This window comes from Nomascus leucogenys, chromosome 20 (assembly GCF_006542625.1).
Source record: "Nomascus leucogenys isolate Asia chromosome 20, Asia_NLE_v1, whole genome shotgun sequence".
In the NCBI taxonomy this organism is placed as follows: Eukaryota; Metazoa; Chordata; class Mammalia; order Primates; family Hylobatidae; genus Nomascus; species Nomascus leucogenys.
Genome location: NC_044400.1, coordinates 69,665,413 through 69,682,325, shown reverse-complemented (window position 1 = coordinate 69,682,325; position 16,913 = coordinate 69,665,413).

The following is a 16,913-nucleotide window of genomic DNA, read 5'->3' as shown; positions in this document are numbered from 1 at the left end:
TCTTTGAATCTCTAGTACTTTGACCACATCTGCCATGTGGCAGGCGTTAAATAAATGTCAGATGGATGAATAAATTGATGGAAAGATAAATTTTAATTTGAAATTAAGCATCAACTAAAACCAAAAGCTACCTGTCTTGCTACCCAATTAGCAAATGGCAGATTTAGGATTTGAGGCCAGCAGTTCAGTTTCACACTAAATGCTACTACTCCTAAAAGACCCCTTCACTGGCCCGAGGAACGCCCTCCTACTAGTGACGACTTTCCCAGATTTAACAGATGCAGCATTTCTGGCTCTTTGAATCCACACAGCTGATTCAAAAGTAGGTTGTGTTTTTCAGACTCTCAGTCATCAGTTTGTGTTTTTTAGATCTCAGTCATACGTTTTTTAGATTCTCAGTCATAAGTTTTTGCCCTTAAATAAGGACTCAGTGAAGGCTTTGCTTTGTGTGTTGATTTGTTCCTTCAATCACCCAACATATTTACTAAGTGTCTACTATGCACCAGGAGCTTCCCTGAGCAATGGAAACCCAGCAGGAAAGACAAAATGATGTGTCAACAGCTATGCTAGTGGTAAGCACTAGAAGGATAAAGAAAGAAGAAAGGCTTGTTAATGATGATGGATCCTTCTCCGGTGTTAGCAGAGACTTGAATTAGGAGGGAGCCTTGAAGGTCTCAAGCATACTTTAGAATCATGGAGAAAGCGTGAGTGATTCTCAGGATCCCTTGGAAAAATAACCCAGGCTGGCAGTGAAGAGAGAAAATCTCCATATAGGAAGGGGCAAACTTACACTCAACACTGATCCCCAATCATTGTTCCTAAAATTTACTTGCCTTTTGAGAATTTTAGCAATCTCCACTGATACCATCATTCTTGCTCCTGAAATTATTCTTTACTTTACCCTCTCATCTCGAGCATGGATATAAATTCTTTCTGTAATTCCCCCACAGCATAGATGAGTCTCTAAGGGAATAATTATAAGATTTTACAGATGTGTTAGAGATAAGAGGGGAAAATTATAACACAGAGAATTACCAAAAGCTGGCAACTAGATATGATGGCACTTGTGATCCACAAAATCTAGTCCACCCTCATGAAGTTGGCTGGGTCCCTGTAGTGCTACTGCTCTCCTGTCTGGCAGTACATGGCAGTGTCCATCTTTCCCTGCCAGGAAAATCCTCTAGTATGGCAAAGCCCCTCAGAGTCCAAGCCCCAGAGAGCAGAATGGTGCACAGTAGCAGGCAACCCTTTGTCCTCTGCTCCAAATTCCATCTCTCAAATAGTGAGAACACAAGCAGCTACCAATTTATGGATGGATTTTACTCCAGAAATCTGTTTGCTAGTCAGTTCTTTGGAATCTGCCATGCATTTCCAAAAACATCAACAGTGACTGAGATCAGAGGCGAGTCCATGAAAATTCTATTTATACCCTAGTCCATCTAAGGATGTTGGAAACATAGCTCCTCAATTTAGCAGAACTCAGGAAACAAGTATAGATGCTCCTGGGTACTTTTTTTTTTTAACCAAACTATGCTCTGTACCAATATAAGCACCCAAACCCCCACAGGTCCCCAAGCTTCTGCATCAGAGGGTAAAGCAAAGTTGTCTCTACCAGGAGCTGTGGCTACAAACAGCAAAGAGTTGAAAATTCTTGAGCTGGAATAGCAGAGAGATCATTCTTATATTGAATCTAGCCAACTGCCTTTTTCCCAAGTATCTTTAGCAATTGCTGCATTGGAAGGAAATACAGTACAATTTGTGGCATCACAGGGCATGAAAAAATGAAAGATGGATCAGGCTGTGTAGGAAAGCAAAACCTACTTTTTAATCAGGAGGGTATTGTCAGCTAATCCTCTGTCCAGTAAGCTCAGTAAGTCTCCTTGGATAAGATCTTGTTTCAATGGAGAGTCCTGTGTCCTGTGAGCAACTCATCTTGATTATGCAAATGTAAGGCAAGTGGACACCCACTGCCCTGGAAAATGGGACTATAACATCATTTTCTGTGGCATAACTGATGCTCCCCAATTTTCAAAATGCCCCTTGTGCTCTTTGACATACATTGAATAAATCTGCAAAGGGAGCCAAGAAACCTCCTAGAGGAAAAAGAAATTTTGATACTAATTTCTTTTCTGCTGAATTTCAATAGCATTAAAAACTCAGTGATAAACTTGGTTAGTTAAAACTGACATTAATTAGCCAAAACGGATACTTGCCTCTATGGAGGGGAATGCAACATGAGGAAAGGGAGTCTGTGGGCTGTGGATTAGTGACCATGGTTCAAACTAGAACTCAGAGGATGTTGGGCTCCAGGAGGGTCCATTCATGGTTTAAATGTAACCTGGGATTGAGGTCTTAAAACCTGCTAAATTCTGGAAGCAGTAGCAGATCATATGGGTGTAAACCATATTGGAAAAAACAGGGTTTCTCAACCTCAGCACCGTTGACATACATGGACAGATAATTTTTTTATGTTGGAACGGCAGTGCAGGGATAGTTCTATGCATTGTAGGATGTTTAGCAGTACTCCTGGCTTCTACCCACGAGATGCCAGTAGCACTCCCTTCCCCCCCACCAAGTTGTGACAACCAAAAATATCCCCAAACTTTGCCAAATGTCCAAGAGGGTCAACATTGGTTGAAAAGCACTAGTATAACCTGAAAGAAGGTAAACCTGTAATCTCTAATGTGAGGCAGCTGGTATGACTAGCAGGCACATCAATGTAGCTGAGAGCAAAATTGCTTAGACTTCTTGGGAACCATTTCCAGCAGTAATTGACTAGCTAGTTCTCTCTCGATTAGCATTTGCACAAAGGGTTACCCTTTGAATCAAGTGAGCCCCTCAAGATTTATGAGCAATTCTAGATAGCAATGAAGCTTCAAGATGGAGACATTACCTGTCCTGCTAAAAAGGGCAAGAACATTTTTAAGCAACTACACAGAAAATGAAAGAGTTGTGAGGATATTTGTACACTAAGCTGGTGAAGCAGGTACTGCCAGTGAGATGCATTTAAGGGAAGTAGCTGGAAAGAAAAGAATATGAAAATTGTAGAAAAATATACTTTTCAACAAAAATAATAAAAATTCACTACTTATACTGGAACAGCAGTTTTCTCTGATATGTAAGAGCATCTCTAGTTAATTCAAATTATGACGTGACTCTAAATAAAATGAATCTTACAGCATTTTATTCTCCATAGCTCCAACAGCTCTCTTAGAAAGTGAGAATGTTGTGAAATGCAGCAATAAGAAGAAAGTGTGCAATTCAAAACAGGTTGAAAATCATAGCACTAGAGGAAGAAAATTAAATGCTTTAGTATCTATAAAATAAAAATGGGCTACACACTCAATGTATCTGAGTCAATAAGTGTTTCTATTTACTGTAAACCCAAGAGGTTCCAATTTGCTGGAGTTCAAGTTATGTTTGAGGGAGAGAGGTATGTAATTCAGTAAACTGGAAAAGATAAATCCAAATGGAAAGGCATGGTTTTATAAAATTTATGATTCAAAAGTCATTCTTCAGCATCCAACTCGAACCTTATTTTAGTGAGGTTTTCCCTTGTGGTAAATTTTTCTTTCAGAAAGAATGAATCAGCTACAATCAAAAGTAGTATAAAATTCAAAGAACCAGTAAGAATGACACATTCATCTAAAGCTATGATAGTGTTTCACATGTACAGGTGTGAAAGGCATATTTTAGTCATTTATTGACCTAAATAATGCACCATTGCAGCTTTACCCCAAAGAGAATATAGCATAGTAGTCTCATATCGGGCTCTATAATTTTTAGTGTTGTACAGTATCCTAGTCTCCCAAAGAGGCTTCAAATGCAACATGCTTTAGTGGCATTATCCTCAAAGGCATTCAATGCATTTGCTTATTTTTCTTAGGTATGCATGTGTCACATACTGAATGTTTGTGTTCCCTGCAAAATTCATATGTTGAAGACCTACCCCGTAATGTGATGGTATTTGGAGGTGGGGTCTTGGGAAGGTGATTAGGTTCAGACAAGATCATGAGGGTGGGGCATCCATGATAGGCTTAGTGTCCTTATAAGAAGAGAAAGAGAGCAGGGCTCACTTGATCTCTAGCCTGTGAGGACACAGATAGAAGGTGGCCATCTATAAGCCAAGAAGGGAACCCTCACCAGAACCTGACCATGTTGCTCTCTATTCTCAAACTTCAGCATCTAGGACTGCAGGAAATAAATGTCTGTTGTTTAAGCCACTCAGTCTATGATATTTTGTTATGGCAGCCCAAGCCAACTAAGACAACATGTGCTTTAATCCATTTTCTGCTGCTATAAAATAATACCAAAGACTGTATAATTTATAAAGAAAAGAGATTTGTTTGGCTCACAGTTCTAGAGGCTGAGAAGTCCAAGATTGAGAAGTGGCATCTGGTGAGGGTCTTCTTGCTGCATAATAATATACTGAAAGGATCACATGGTGAGCAAACTGTGAGGCAGAGAGAGGATGGGGGCAGAACTCATTCTTTTTACCAGAAAACTACTCCTGTGATCATTAACACATTCCCTCAATGATAGCATTAATCCATTCATAAGGGTGGTGGCCGCATGACCTAATCACCTTGTAAAGGTCCCACCTCTCAACACTGTTACGATAGCAATTAAACTTCAGCACAAATTGTGGAAAAAAACATTTAAACTACAGCAGCGTGTAAAAAGTATGTCCCTCAGAATTCCATGTAAAAAAAATCATGACTGCATTTCATTAATTCATTCATTCATTCATATTTTTTCATTTATTTAAAGATATAACTCCTATAGTTGTTATTGTTGCATAACAAATGACCTCAAAATATAGTGGTTTAAAATAATTATTTTAGAATACACATGGATTCCGGGAGACAGGAATTTGAACAGAGCACAGCTAGTTCACTAATCTCTGCTCCACAATGTCTGGAGTCTTCGCTAGAGAACTTGAACCTGAGGAGGCAACTAAACAACCTGGGGCTGGAATCATCTGAATGCTTGTTCACTCTCATGTCTAGAGCCCTGGCTAGGACGACTCAGACTAGGACTACCAACAGAGTGTATATGTGTGGCCTTCCCATGTGGCCTGGCTCCCTCATAGCATGGTGGCCTCAAAGTAGTCAAACTTCTCACATGGTGGGTCAGGTCTCTAAGTTTAAAAGTTTGGGCAAATAACATAGAAACCACGTCATCTTTTATGGCTTAGCCTCCTGATTCAGCCAGGAAGCCAGCATCACTTCTGCTATACTCTCTTGGTCAATACAGTTACTAGTCCACTCAGTTACAAATAGAGAAAAGATAGACCCCACTTCTTGATAAAAGGGGCGTCAAAGAATTTGGGGGGGTTGTTTATAAAGCCACCATAAAGGCATACCAAGATAGAGCACAGGATGTTGATTATTAGGAATAATCGAAGGAATATAACCGGAAGTCTATCAGTTTTAAACTAATGAAGAATATTTCGAAACACCTTATGTTAATCAATTTAAAAAGAAAAAGGACAATTTCCTAAAAACATATACTATACTAAAACTGAAATGAGAAGAAATGTAAAGCCTGAATACTTTGGTAGGGACTAAAGAAATTGAGTCAGTGGTCAGAATTCTAGTTACAACCACGTACACATACATACCAATCCTCAAAAAAAGATATACAAATGGCCAATACATACAATGGAGCATGATGCTCTACATCACTACTCAACAGGGAAATGCAAATTAAAACTACAGTGAGATACCACTTCATACCTTCTATGATGGCCACAATTTAAAAAACTAAAAACGGCCAGGTGCAGTGGCTCACATGTGTAATGCTAGTACTTTGGGAGGCCAAGACAGGCAGATCACCTGGAGTCACGAGTTCAAGACCAGCCTGGCCAAGATGGCAAAACTCCGTCTCTACTAAGAATACAAAAAAAAAAATTAACCAGGCATGGTGGCAGGTGCCTGTAATCCCAGCTACTCAGTGAGGCTGAGGCAGGGGAATAGCTTGAATCCAGGAGGCAGAGGTTGCAGTGAGCCAAGATCGTGCCACTGCACTCCAGCCCAGACAACAGAGTGAGGCTCAGTCTCAAATAAAATAATAATTAAAAAAAAAACTAAAAATAACAAGTGTTGGCAAGGATGTCCAGAAATTGGAACCCTTGTACAGGGCTACTGGGAATGTAAAAAGGTGCAGCCACTGTGGAAAATAATCTGGCAGTTCCTCAAAAGTCAAACAGAATTGCCATACGATCCAGCAATTCCACTTCTAGGTATGTACCCAAAAGAATTGAAAACAGATACTCAAACAAATACTTTTAGGCAAATGTTCACTGCAGTATTATTCAAAATAGCTAAAAGGTGGAAACAACCCAAATGTCCATCAGCAGATGCATGGATAAACAAAATGTGGTCTACATATGCAACGGAATACTGTTCCGCCTTAAAAAGGAATGACATACTGATATATGCTACAACATAGATGATCCTTGAAAACATTATACTAAGTAAACTAAACAAGATGCAAAAGGACAATATTGTAATAATCCACTTATATGAAATATCTAGAATAGGCAAATGTATAGAGACTGTCAGGCCTCTGAGCCCAAGCCAAGCCATTGCATCCCCTGTGACTTGCACGTATACATCCAGATGGCCTGAAGTAACTGAAGATCCACAAAAGAAGTAAAAATAGCCTTAACTGATGATATTCCACCATTGTGATTTGTTTCTGCCCCATCCCAACTGATCAATGTACTTTGTAATCTCCCCCACCCTTAAGAAGGTTCTTTGTAATTCTCCCCACCATTGAGAATGTACTTTGTGAGATCCACCCCTGCCCGCAAAACTTTGCTCTTAACTTCACTACCTATCCCAAAACCTATAAGAACTAATGAAAATCCACCACCCTTTGCTGACTCTCTTTTCGGACTCAGCCCACCTGCACCCAGGTGAAATAAACAGCCATGTTGCTCACACAAAGCCTGTTTGGTGGTCTCTTCACACAGACATGCATGAAAGAGACAGAAAGTAAATTAAAGGTTACCAAGGGGTAATGAGGGAATGGAGAATGGGGAGTTATCATTTAATGGGTGTAGAGTTTCTGTTTGGAGTGATGAAAAAGTTTTGGAAGCATAGTGGTGACAGTTGCACAACATTGCAACTGTGTTAAAAACTATTACATCATACACTTTAAAATGGGTAAAACGGCAAATTTTATGTTATATACATTTTACCATAATTTTTAAAAACCTTATTAGACCCAAACAATTGTATAGATTTCACAGAAATTATAAAGCTAATTTTACTTGAACTGTTACAGAGATGAGTGAGAGAGAAATATTAGTCTGCTTTTTTTTTTTTTTTTGAGATTAGACTATCCTTTATCCTAAAATGAGACAAGAACAATACAAGGCTGATCTCAGCTAAGAACATAAATGCAAAAATTTCTAGAAAGTGGTAACTAAATCCAATATTAATTTTTGAAGTATCTTGACAAAATTGAGTGTATCCCAGGAATGCAAGCAGAATTTGACATTAAAAAGCCTGATAATGCAATTCTCTACACTAACAGCTGAAAGAATAAAAATAATATTTAATTATCTCAAAAGATGTAGAAAAAAGCTTGTGATAATGTGATTCAACATTTATTCTTGATTAAAAACTCTTTAGCCAACTAGGAACACTTAACCAAAAGAATGAGATTTTTGCATTATGATGTTAAATAAATTTGCTAGATTCATTTATTTTGCTTACATAAGGACTTTTGCAAGTAATGGTGTTTTGGAATGATACTTTTTAATATTTTTGGAACTTAACAAGAAGTTGTATAATTCTTATGAATTAGTTCAGTATTAAAGATCAAAGAGGACATGCCCAGCTAGCTCAGTTGGCAGAGTATGAAACATTTAAAAGATCAGGGAGGTATTAATCAGACAGTTAATTAGCAAAAGAGTGGTGAACAAGTCCTCCCTCTCATGGCAGTTGACCATTTCAAGTAGATAATCTCTTAGAGTAAACATTCATATTTTTCTTCACTTAATAAACCTCGCAACATTTACTATGTGCCAGGACTGTCCTAAGCACTTTACAATTATTAACTTAACAAATCTCCTAACAACCCTCTGGAATAGTTACTATTATTAAAACTCAGTTTCCTACAGAGAAGGAAACTGAAACCTACAAAGGTTAAGGAAGTTGATTGAGATCGCTCAGTTGTAAGATAGAGCATTCAACTTCTTTCTCTCTCCTCTCCTTCTGGTACTGTACTGGATATGGTGGACCTCATCAATTTCTCCCTGTATCTTTTACCTACTTTTTCCTATTTTCCATCTCTCTGTGCCACATTTCAATTTTTTAAACCTATCTTTTGCATCTCTTCAGCTCTCTCATCTACAGTTTAGCACATTCTTTGACTTTTATCTAAATTTGTGACTGTATTATTTACTTCTAAAAGTTCTATCTGGTTCCTTTTTGAATTTGTCTGATCTTTTTGATAGTGTCTCACTCTTCTTTCATATTTTCAAATCCTCCTTTTATCTTCTTGAATATTTGGTCATTGTTATTTTTCCACTCTCCATCTGATTATTGTATTGCAAGAAACTCTTGAGTATCTAATAGTGTCCTCTGGTTTGTCTGTGGACTCTTGAGTGTTTCTCTTGTATTGTCTAATTTTGGGTTGTGAGCTCATCTTCCTCTGTGCTTATTTGTGGACATCCTGAATTGTCCAATTGAAGGTGTGTTCCTCCAGAAAAGTTTTGTAATAACTTCTGCCTGGCACCCCACGAGGATACAGTAGGCAGAGGCCACTTTTTAAAAGTTGTCACTTAGGGGCCTCCTAAAATATATAAGGAGCATAAATAAGACAAACTGCATGGTGCAAACCAATGGTTGTAAATGCTTCATATTTTTCCCACCACATGCAGAATACAAGCCAAGACAGACAAGTTTTCTTATTGTCTTCTTGTACTGCTGGTACAGCAGTACCAGTACTATCTACTACGAGATAGTATGTAGTAGTACTATCTGCTATGAGATATTAGATCGTCCCCTTCAATTGGAAAATATATTCTTTCATACAGTTGTCCTTGTATTACTCCTTTGGTAAATTATACCTTTCCATTTTCATGGTTCTCTCTTTTTATAACTATAAGCATTAAATTTCTTAGCCTGAGATCCTTTAATGTTTTTTGTAATGCTTTTCTGTAAGGGCAATATGCTAGCTTTTTCATTGGAGGATTCAGAAATGTCAATATGTGGGGTCTGTGCTTTATAATCATTCAGTTTTTCCAGAAAATAATTTTCTACTTTCTCCAGTTTTGTGCAGGTAGAGGTAGGATGGGGGAGCCAATGGTATGTTCTTGATTGTCTAAGTTCTTGAGAAAGGTTCAGAAAGAGCCCTGCAACATCTTCATTTCATATACAGTTTTCAGTCCTGAGACACACTCACTTTCTGCAGTACCTGGGAACTTGAGACCAGAGAGTCTCTTGTGGGGAGCCAAATTCACATTCCCATGCATTGGCAAAGCCTGCAGACAGGAAAGTAGGTGGCATGGCAAAGACCCCACCGGAGATCGTAGGTGGCATGGCAAAGACCCCACCGAAGATCCTGTTATGGGTACCTTCCTGTTCTTATCAGATCAGTGAAGCACTGTGAATGGCTTTTCCTAGTTAATAGTTAGCACAAGACAGACTGCAGAGGCCGCATCAAAGGAAGACAGAAACAATTATTATCCGGACTTTTGACCCCTGGCATGTATAAAAGCACTGAATAAACCAGAGCTGTCGGCGCTTCCCTATCAGGGAACCGTCCCTCCTAATCCCGCTTTTCTGTGTCTTTCTTTCTTCATTCTTCTCACTACTTCTCGGTGCATCCCTGAATAACCCCTGCGGCAGGACCGCAAGAGGTGGCGCCCCGAACAGGGACCCGAGAAATACTGTGAGAAGAACGCCCAGTTCTGGTAAGGCCTGCTTAACAAGTTGTGAGTATAAACAGTTGTGGGCGCATAGTTATACATTAGGAGTAAAAATGGGACATTCTGGTTCTAAGGAACGAGCTCTTTATATTCAAGTGTTGCAATCTATGATGCATGCCCGTGGGGCTTCTATAAAAACTAAGCAGTTAGAAAAATTCTTGGAGAGAGTACAAGAGGCATGTCCTTGGTTCCCTGAGGAAGGCACTATTAACATGGATACCTGGTCAAAGGTGGGGGAAGGCCTGCGGAAGCATTATACTCTGCATGGCCCTGACAGAATTCCTGTAGACACCTTTGGGCTTTTTAATCTGGTCCAAGAATGCCTAGTCCCGTGTCCTGAGGCATACAAGCCTTTTTCATCTCCTCCTGAGGATTTGCCTCCTCCTCCTCCGTCGGCCCCCAAGGAAACTCCTGAAATTTGTCAACCCTTGGGAATGACGCCCATGCCTGCCTCTGAAGAGGAACAGGAGACCCTGGTACGTGCTTTTGCAGCTACCTTTATTAAAAAGCCCCCTGGGACTCCTAATGCTTGCTTGCCTCCCTTAAAATTGAGCACCTTGCCTGCCACTGTTATGTCTCCCCTTGAAGGGGCTCTTCATCAAGCTCGTATGTCGGGGGAAACTCTTGAGGGATTTCATGCTTTCCCTGTTAGACTTCATCCCCAGGATCAACAGCAATATCATGAACCATTACCTTTTAAGACTTTAAAGGACCTTAAGGCCGCTGTAGTTCAATATGGAACTACAGCACCCTTTACTTTAGCCATGGTGGAGACCTTGGCAGAGGATGCTTTACCTCCTAATGATTGGAAAGGTATAGCAAAAGCCTGCCTAGACGGGGGTGACTATTTGTTGTGGAAAACTGAATTTTTAGAAAAAGCTGAGGAAGTTTCTCGCCGTAATCGTTTGGCGGGTAATCAGGTTACTTATGAAATGCTTACTGGCTTAGGTAACTTTTCAGATACTGCTAATCAAATTGGTTGGGAAAGATGGATTTATGATCAAGTATCCAATATTGCCCTCTCTGCCTGGAAGAGATTACCGTCCTCCAAACGCACAGAGGAACTTACAAAAATTCGCCAGGGATCTGACGAGCCTTATCAGAACTTTGTCTCTCGGTTATTACAAGCAGTAGGCCGAGTGATCAGTGACTCTGAGGCAGGTACTGTTATTGTAAAGCAACTTGCTTTTGAAAATGCGAATGGCGCTTGTCAAGCCGCTATTCGCCCATATAAGAAAAATGGGACTCTGGAAGATTATATTCGCTTATGTTCTGAAATTGGTCCTGCTTTTAATCAAGGTGTGGCTTATGCTGCAGCTATGAAAGGAGTTCCTGTTTCTCAGATTTATTTGCAGGTGCAGGGTAGGGGCCAAAATAAGCGGCTTCAGAACAAGAGAGGTAATCAAATTTGTTTTAATTGTGGTAAACCAGGACATTTTAAGAACCAATGCCGCCACATGCCTGCAGTTTCAGGGAAGTCACCTAAGGCTCGACCTACTTCCTTGTGCCCTCGATGTCAACGTGGGTTTCACTGGATAAATGAATGTAGGTCTCGTACTGATTCTCAAGGTAACCCTCTTTCCCCTCAGGGAAACCAGAAGTGGGCCTCTCCCCGGGCCCGACAAACAATAGGGGCCCTTCAGACAGTCTCTCCAGTGACCTCCATAAGTCCCTCCAATCCCTTTCACGAGCCACCCCAGGATCAGCAGGATTGGACTTGTGTGCCACCTCCAGCTACGTACTAACACCTGAAATGGGTCCACAGCGCATTCCTACAGGAGTGTTTGGGCCTCTCCCTAAGGAGACTGTTGGGTTAATTATTGGAAGAAGCAGTGTCCTCTTTAAGGGGTTAATTGTCTATCCTGGAATAATTGACTCTGACTATACTGGGGAGCTTCAAGTTATGGCTTCCACCTCTCAAGCTGTGGTCACTGTATCTAAAGGTCAGTGTGTGGCCCAACTTCTACTTTTACCCTATGTTTCTCAAATAGGGCAAACAGCTTCCTCTACTGCGTGCGGCAGTCGCAGTTTTGGTTCCTCTGATGTCTACTGGCTGCAGACTGTTGATGCCGAGAGGCCTACCCTGCAACTTCAAATAGAAGGAAAGACTTTTTCAGGTTTAATTGATACTGGAGCAGATGTTTCTGTATTTAGTTTACAATTTTGGCCTGCTTCATGGCCTCTTACTGCCTCTATAACTCACCTACAAGGTATTGGAATGTCTCAAAACCCCCAGCAAAGTGCACAAATATTAACTTGGACTGACCAAGAAGGTCACCAAGGAAAGTTTCAACCCTATGTGTTACCCCACTTACCTTGTAATTTATGGGGACGTGATGTGTTACAACAAATGGGAGTTTATTTAGTCCCAATCCCATTGTCTCTTAACAGTTGCTCCAGCAGGGACTGCTCCCCAACCAAGGATTAGGAAAACATAACACTGGCATTCTTGCTCCAGTACAGGTTACACCAAAAAATGATCGACATGGCTTGGGTTTTCCCCAAGGCCACTGATCCTAGCTGCCCCCTTAACTGCAGATGCTATTCAGTGGAAATCTAATGAACCTGTTTGGGTGGATCAGTGGCCTTTAACTCAGGAGAAATTATTGGCAGCCACTCAATTAATTCAGGAGCAGCTCCTTGCTGGTCATATTGAACCATCTACTAGCCCTTGGAATACACCAATATTTGTTATTAAAAAGAAATCTGGAAAGTGGAGGTTATTGCAAGATTTGCGAGCCGTAAATGCCACTATGTTACCCATGGGGGCATTGCAACCTGGCCTTCCCTCTGCTACAGCTATACCAAAAAATTGGCCAGCCTTTGTTATAGATCTTAAGGACTGCTTCTTTACAATTCCTCTCCATTCAAGTGATAAAGTTCGATTTGCTTTTAGCCTACCCTCTATCAATTTTCAACAGCCAATGGCTAGATATCAATGGAAGGTCTTGCCTCAAGGCATGGCTAATAGCCCTACTTTATGTCAAAAGTATGCGGCCATGGCTTTACAATCTTTTAGGGCTCAGTTTCCTCACATTTATTGTTTACATTACATGGATGACATTTTAATTGCAGGAGAGGTTTTTGCAGAATTACGGCAAGCCTTATTATTTTTACAACAGCATTTGCCTACCTTTGGTCTGCAAATAGCAGAAGAAAAAATGCAACAATCCTTTCCTCTTATTTATCTTGGTCAAAAAATTGCAGAAACCACTGTTTCTCCTCAAAAGATACAATTTAACCTCTCCAAATTGCAAACACTCAATGATTTTCAAAAATTGCTTGGAGACATAAACTGGGTTCGACCTTTTTTGTCCCTTACTACTGCTGACTTATTACCTTTGTTCAATATTTTAAGAGGAAGCAGTGATCCTACTTCTCCCCGGACTCTTACTTCAGAAGCAAAACTAGCCTTACAACTTGTAGAGTCCGCAATTCCACAAGCTCATGTTTCTCGCATAGATTACACTCAACCTCTGCTTCTGTTAATTCTTACCCCTCATTTATATCCCACAGCGGTGTTTTGGCAACACTCTCCTTTAGAGTGGTTACATCTGCCCTCCACTCGTCACAAGACTATCCAGCCTTATGCAGAATTAGTAAGTCAACTTATTATGGCTGGCCGCAAAAGGTCTCGCCAAATATATGGAAAAGACCCTGATATCCTCACTGTTCCTTTTACTCAACAACAAATTGTTTCTCTTTATCAATTCAATCTTTCTTGGCAAATAGCACTTAGCAATTTTACTGGTCAATTGTCAGTTCATTACCCTAAACATAAATTGTTAACCTTTTTTCAACGTACCTCATTTGTTCTCCCTCTTCATCATTGTCATCAGCCATTAGCCCATGCTCACCTTTTGTTCACTGATGGTTCAAAAACAGGTGTTGCAGCCGTCATCGCTGACAACCGTCCTTTTCGGTTTCCCACTACTTATTCTTCTCCGCAGCGAGTTGAACTTTTTGCCGTATGCCAGGCCCTACAAATGTTTCCCTCTGAGCCCACTAACATCTATACTGACAGTGAGTGGGTTTTTCGCAGTAGCACTCATATCGAATCTGCTACTATTTCTTCCTTGCTTGATGATGAACTTTACCAGTTACTTTCACTTTTACAATCATGTTGTCGACAGCGTACCGCTGCCTATTTTGTAGGACATATCCGGAGTCATTCTCTGTTACCTGGACCGTTGTCTGCCGGAAATGCAGCTGCTGATAAACTTTGTTTCTTCACAGAAAATGCTGTCCAGCAAGCAGCTAATTCCCATGCCATACATCATCAAAATGCTCACAGTTTACGATTGCAGTTCAAAATCACTCGTGAAGCTGCTCGTGCTATTGTAAAGCATTGCTCCACCTGCCCTCAACTGCAACCTGTTCCCCATTATGGAGTTAATCCTCGAGGCTTGCAGCCCCTACATTTGTGGCAGATGGATGTTACTCACTACCCACCTTTTGGTAAATCTAGTTATATCCATGTTTGTATAGATACGTTTTCAGGTTTTCTTTTAGCCTCCGCACGCTCTGGAGAGGCTGTTAAAGATGTTAAAGCTCACTTACTCTATTGTTTTCAAACCTTAGGAATTCCCCGGCAACTCAAAACAGATAACGCGCCAGCTTACGTTGCTAAAGCTTTTCATTCTTTCCTTGCACAATTTAATATTTCACATTGCACTGGCATCCCTTATAACCCACAGGGTCAGGGTATTGTTGAACGCGCACATTCCACCGTTAAACATCAACTTGAAAAAATTAAAAAGGGGGAACTTTACCCCCGCACACCTGCGAATTATTTGCATCATGCTTTGTATGTGTTGAATTTTCTGCGCCTGGATGCTGCAGGACGCTCTGCTGCTGAGCGGTTTTGGCATCCGGAGGCATCTACAAAAGCTCTTGTAAGGTGGAAGGACCCACTGACTGGACAATGGCATGGACCTGACCCTGTGCTAATATGGGGACGAGGGAGTGTTTGTGTTTTTCCTGAAAGGTCTGATGGCGGACCTCGGTGGATTCCGGAGAGGCTCGTCCGGCATGCAGAACGGATTTCTGGTGAGAAACCTCAATCTGTACAGCCCCTCGAGCAGTCCTCCGGGCAGTCCCTCGAGCAGTCCTCCAGGAGTTCGTCGCGGAGCTCCTCGCCGTCGTCGGCGCCCTCGCCGCCTAGCCATGGGAACACGTAATTCTCCCTTCCCAACTTGGGGTCAAATAAAGCATCTTGCAGTTACCGCTCAAAATATGCTTACTACTGAAAGCAAGCCTTTCACTCCGAAAATTTGTTCCTGGCCATGCTGGCTCTCCTGAGCTCCCAGGTATTGCCCACTGAAGGAAAAACTTATTGGGCTTATGTGCCTGAACCCCCTCTTTTGCGTCCTGTTACATGGAATGACGCTAATGTGCCTGTATATACCAATAGCACAGCGAACTGGGTTGCGTGCCTGTGTGTGTGCTCCCTATGTGTTTCTTTCTGGACTTTTTAATATTACTGTACAAGTCCATATGGGCAAGTTAGTGTCCCCACATTTAGCTCATAACATTTCCCATCAAGGTGAAAAGAAATACATTATTCATTGCCTGCATTGTAACCTTACCAACTGTGTTACTAGAGACAATTTCAACCTAACTTTGGCTATTTTACAGCAGCCTCCTTTCGTGATGCTGCCTGTTCATCTTAATGAAACCTGGTACACCGATCATGGTTTTGCTGCATTACAAATAGTTGTTGAGTCTCTGTCCCGAACAAAACGCTTTTTAGGACTTCTTATTGCAGGAATAGTAGCACTTGTTACTGCTGTAGCTACTGCAGCAACTGCAGCTGTGGCTATCACACAGTCTATTCAAACTGCTCACTTTGTAAATGACTTTGCAAAAAACACTAGCACTGCTTTAGGAACTCAAGAACGGATTGATTTAAAAATCAATGCAAAGTTGAATGCATTAGAAGAGGCTGTCGAATTTCTAGGCATGAGAGTAGAGGCCTTATCTACTAGACTCCCCCTAAAATGTCATGCCGAATATGAATGGATCTGTATAACAGCTCATGAATATAATCAATCTCAGTGGAGCTGGGAAAAAGTGCAGGCACACCTTCATGGAGTTTGGTCAGCCAACAACTTCTCTTTAGATATTGCCTCGCTACATAATGAAATACAAACAATGCAACAAGCACATTTAGATATTGTAAATCCTAAGGATGTTGCTGATAGCATTCTGTCCATTTTTCATAAGTTATCTCCTACATCTCATTTGTCTGCTATAATTATCAGTCTAGCCACCCTTGCAGGTATTGTTTTATTAATTCTTTGTGTTTTCCCAGTCTGTCTCCGAGGAGCCTTCTCTGCCATCACCCAGCTCCGGATAAATCATCAACGGCTTCTTTTAGAAAGAAAAGGGGGAACTGTGGGGAGCCAAATTCACATTCCCATGCATTGGCAAAGCCTGCAGACAGGAAAGTAGGTGGCATGGCAAAGACCCCACCGGAGATCGTAGGTGGCATGGCAAAGACCCCACCGAAGATCCTGTTATGGGTACCTTCCTGTTCTTATCAGATCAGTGAAGCACTGTGAATGGCTTTTCCTAGTTAATAGTTAGCACAAGACAGACTGCAGAGGCCGCATCAAAGGAAGACAGAAACAATTATTATCCGGACTTTTGACCCCTGGCATGTATAAAAGCACTGAATAAACCAGAGCTGTCGGCGCTTCCCTATCAGGGAACCGTCCCTCCTAATCCCGCTTTTCTGTGTCTTTCTTTCTTCATTCTTCTCACTACTTCTCGGTGCATCCCTGAATAACCCCTGCGGCAGGACCGCGAGAGTCTCTGGTTTAACTTCCCTAGAAAAGAAACTCCCAATCTCCTTTGGACAGCAGCAGATGAGGCAGATGTGGAGGACAGAAATTATGCCTGAGGAATGGGCATTTTTCAGGCTGCCAAGAAAAAGGATCCTGAGGATCAATCCCTTAATATACAG